Below are 5,045 nucleotides of genomic sequence, written 5' to 3' on the forward strand. Positions count from 1 at the left end.
TTGATTATCCCTGATTTCAACTGCTTCAACACTAGCCCAGTTTATCCTCCTTTACCCTAAACTCTGGCACACTCTCTCCAAATTGCTCTTACACTTTTCAGACACTCCTTAAAACCTATCCCTTTGAGTGAGCTTTCTAATCTTTGCCATTGTGTCTTGTTAACCGGCTTGGCATAAAAATTTAGTTTACAATGCTCTTGTAAAATGTCTTGTTTAAAGTTATTGTGTTAAAGCTGCTATATCGGTAGGAATTATTTTTGTAAACCATAGAACCTGACTGTGCAGGAGGGAGCCCTTCAATGCACTGAGGCTTTGAGTGACTTATGTCATTAGTCTCAAGTCTCCACCCTTGCAGGGAGTTATTATTCTGTCTGCTTTCAGTACCCTGGCAGGGCAGTGCAGTTCAGATCTTAACAACTTAGTCTCCTCATTTTAGTAGCTCTTGATAATACATAATGTCCCTTGTCAGTTCTTGATACACTCCAGATTTAATGATGAGTCATGCTGTACTGCATTCCTGTTGATAACTGAATGGTTTCTTAATCAATATGAATTAAGCTGATTTATATTGGATGACTCAGATTCAGATTTATCCACTGCAAATTAAATGCTTGACATAAGTGTAACTCAAAATCCATTTCTGTTAGTGCAGACAGGGAGGGAAGATGTCGGATTTTCTCTCTTGAATCGTAGCCTCTGAAATCTGATGGAAGCATGTTAAGAGTGCAGATAGGCAGCCCAAATTGTCTGATGCATTCTCATCAGCTGATCCATAAGAAGCAGGAGCAGAAGTAGGCCATTCAGCCCATTGAGTCTGTTCCATCATCCAGTGAGAAAATTCAGGAATTGAGCCAGGATGTGACATTCACCATTTGCTTTCATGGTACCCAAGCACAAAGGTTCTGGGATGAATTTGTGGTCCTTAACAGTCATTGCTGTGATGCCGGTCACCATGTGGCCTAGGACACAGCAGGCCTGTTTGGTCATGAGGCAAAGATATTTACAGACGTAGCTAGCAAAATATGTCACCTGCTCATAAATACTTGCCAGGAGTTATTAAAAAGGGGCACATGGGACAACACAGGAAGCTTGACGTGTAAACAAAGAATTTGGATAAAAATCATGAAACACTCTGATAGATGTGGTATAATAATAGAGACATGTATTTATACTTCTCGAGACAATACCTAGGTAATTTAAGAAAGTTTTGGGTGAATTAGGATTTTTTAATGATATGGGTGGGAATTCTCACGTTCCAATATCACCTCCACCACCCCAAATGCAGCCCCCCCAAAAAACAAAATGAGATTCTCATCTTGACTCATTGAAAATACTGCGGCCGGCCAGAGCAAAAATTATTATAGGCTCTGCAAGGCAATGTGATTGAAAAATTATCTGTAATTTTCATGTTGAGACAGATGAGCTATTGTTAGAGACTACTGTTCTTAAGCCTAATGTACATCTGAGAGGCATTGGTGAAACAATTTTTAGAAAGTTTGCTGATTTACAAATACCAGTAACTTCCAGGGGAATTAAACTGTAGGGAATGTACTCAACCCATCTGAGCAAGGAGTTATATTCTGGTTCTTAACTTACTGTGTCTTATTATGACACCAGACATTGCAAATATTAAATGTTAACTATTACACGTCAGGAAAAGCCTTTTGTTGAATCATAAATCACAGACTAAATAATAAATGTTATAAATATTAATACATAAATATTAATTTTACATTCTACAATTCTGCAGTTAAAGTTATGGGAGTTATTCTGAATCATGGCCACATGTGCTTGGACATTGACTAAAAGCCCATCTTGACCATACCTTATCCGCTTTTTTGTTTCCTTTCAAGAGCTAACAAGTATTGGCCTAAATCTTTTCTTTTTTTCAAAATAAGTTAATCTCAGCAGGGAAAGTTTTTTTCTCTAATTGGTATATATGCATTGGTTTATTTAGAAGGGTAACTATTTTTGCTTCCACATCTTCAACTTTATGTTAAACAGCTTTACATCTTTGCTAAATAAGTCCATAATGTTTTTGCTCACTAAAGAAACCAGGTTGATGGTTCTTTAATTTGAAATGTAATATAGATGGAACCTATCATTGGCCATATTGCTAACTGGTGAAAGTGTTTATATGTATGTTCCGACAAGTGGAGTTGTGGGACTAGGTAGAAGTCCCTAACCTTGCTTATAACACTGCCATTGGAGACATCCACTAATAGACTAACAATCTGGTTGTTTTACAATTAATTATTTCCATGTTTTCTTTCCCCTTATCTCCTGCTTGTAGGTATGGTGTCCTGCAGTTGTCAGTAACTTTCCAATACCTAGTGAGGGCTAGGTTAGCTCATTTGGCTGGACAGGTGGTTTATGTTACAATGTGATGCCAACAGTGCAATTCACTTCCCACACTTGCTGAGGTTACCATGAAGGTTCTACCTTTTCAACCTTGCCCTCTCCAGAGGTGTGGTAACCCTCAGGTTAAACTCACAAACAGTTGTCTCTCTCCAATGGCAGAGAAGCCCTATGGCCCATTGGGACTTTGACAACTACTACTATTGCATTAATATTTCACATATCAGATGACAAGTGAGAATATGAAGGTTACTTGTGGAGAACACAAACCTGAACCCATCCTGAACCAATATCCACTTTACAACTGAATACCAATCAATACCTTAGGCGAATTGTGCCTGGCATATGTTCACATCTTCATAATAGGGATTGAGCTCACAACTTCATCCTTTTATTTGTTTGTATGGCAATGTAAGCAAGGCTCTACGTATTGTCTCAACCCAGTTGATTGTTATAGCTTTTTGCACTGTTCCTAACCAGTTGTTGGTCTACATATTTGTCAACATTACTTAGAAATTACAATGCAGAAACAGGCTGGTCTACTCTAATAATTCTGAGTTAGTGTTTATTCTCTAGTAAAGCTAGATTATCAGTTTCCTGGACCTGCCTTACACCATTATATTGCTTTCCTTCAACCACCTGTCTAACCTATTCTTTAAAGTTAAACTGATCTTTGCTTCAATCAATAACTGGCAGTTTATCTCTGTGCTAAAAATTACTTTTCTCTTGCTTTCCTTCCTGGATCACTTGCATTTAATCTTACATCTCCAACACCTTCTAGATCATTCACTGCAAAATGATTTAATTACTCTAATATATCCTTTACAGGATCAAATATCAATATCAAATCCTGTCTTAACCTCCTCAGTTCAATTGAAAGCAGCCCCAGCTGTTTTCTTGTGCTAGGCAGCATTCTAGTGAACATGCTCAGTATTCTCTCTTCCAACTTTAAAATCTTTCCTATAATTCAGAAACCAAAACCAAAACATTCCAGTTCAGAGTTATCCCACTCACGCAAATCCTAAGGATGTTGATGGTGTGTGAATTCCATGATGGCAATGATGTACAATGTCAAGAGAAGATTGTTGCATTCTCCATTTGTGCCTGGCATTTGCATGGCACAAATTTTACTTGGCACTTAGCAGCCAAAATGTTGCCCAGTTTGCTGCAGGGCAGCACTGACTGCTTCAGTATTGGAGGACTGGTGCTGTACATTGTGCAATCATCTGTGAACAGCTCCATCACCTCTGACCTTATGATGGAGGGAAAGTCTTTGGTGAAATGGCTAAAGATACTTGGGCCTCCGACATTATCCTGACAAACTTGTGCAGCTGTAATGCGTTTGGGAGCCAAATTGACCTTTGTTTGTGGATGATGTCAGAGCTTTGGCAACTGGGCAATTTGCTGATCTGTTAGCAGATGTCTGCATTATAGCTGTAATAAAACAGATTAACTTAGGATCACTTGAGGAAATAACCAAGAAGATTGATGAGGGCAAAGCCGAAGACATTATTTATGTGGGCTTTAGTAAAGGTTCCACATGATAGGCTAATTAGCAAAGTTAGATCACATCGGATGCAGTGTGAGATTACCAAATGGATACAAAATTGGCTTAACGGCAAGGGACAGATAGTGATGGTAGAGATTTGTTTTTCAGACTGGAGGCCTGCGACCAGCGGTGTTCCACAGGGATTGGTACTGCGACTACTTTTGTTTGTCATTTATATAAACGATTTAGATGAGAATATAGAAAGCATGGTTAATAAGTTTGCAGATGATGCCAAGATTTGTGGTCTAGTGGACAGTGAAGAAGTTTATCTAAGATTACAAAGAGGTCTTGATCAATTGGGTCAATTGGCTGAGGAGTGGCAGATGTAGTTTAGTTTAGATAAATGTGAGGTGTTGCATTTTGGAAATACAAACACAGGCAATTAATGGTAGGGTTATGGATAATGTTGTAGAACACTAGACTGAGGGCTTCAGGTACATAGTTCTTGAAATTTGTGTCACAAGTACAAAGGTGCTTAAAGTGGTGTTTAGTATGCTTGCCTTCATTGCTCAGACCTTTAAGTGAAGGAGTTGGGATGTTGTGTTGAGGTTGTACAGGATATTGGAGAAAGTGAGGACTGCAGATGCTGGAGATCAGAGTTGAATAGTGTGGCACTGGAAAAGCACAGCCAGTCAGCTGGCATCCAAGGAGCAGGAGAGTTAACATTTCGGGCCTAAGCCCTTCATCAGGAATGTACAGGATGCTGGTGAGGTGTCTTCTGGAAAACTGTGTCCAGTTGTGGTTTCCCTGTTATAAGAAGGATATTATTAAGCTGGAGGGGGTTCAGAAGAGCTTTACCAAGATGTTGCTGGGACTGGTGGGCTTGAATTATAAAGAGAGGCTGTACAGGCTGGGATTTTTTACACTAGAGTGCAAGGGTTGAGGGGCTACCTTATCGAGGTTTACAAAATCATGAGGGGGATAGATAAGGTGAATAACAGGTGTCTTTTCCCAGGGTGAACAGTTTAAAGGGCATACTTTAAGTGAAGGAGTTGGGATGTTGTGTTGAGTTTAGAGGGCATACTTTTAAGATGAGGGGAGAAAGATTTTATAAAAAAAGACACGAGGGCAATTTTTTTACATCAAGAGTGGTTTGAGTGTGGAATGACCTTCCAGAGGAAGTGGTGGATGCAGGTAC

Source organism: Chiloscyllium plagiosum, unplaced genomic scaffold (genome assembly GCF_037043375.1).
Source record: "Chiloscyllium plagiosum isolate Xiang-an unplaced genomic scaffold, Cpla_swu_hap1 HiC_scaffold_14, whole genome shotgun sequence".
In the NCBI taxonomy this organism is placed as follows: Eukaryota; Metazoa; Chordata; class Chondrichthyes; order Orectolobiformes; family Hemiscylliidae; genus Chiloscyllium; species Chiloscyllium plagiosum.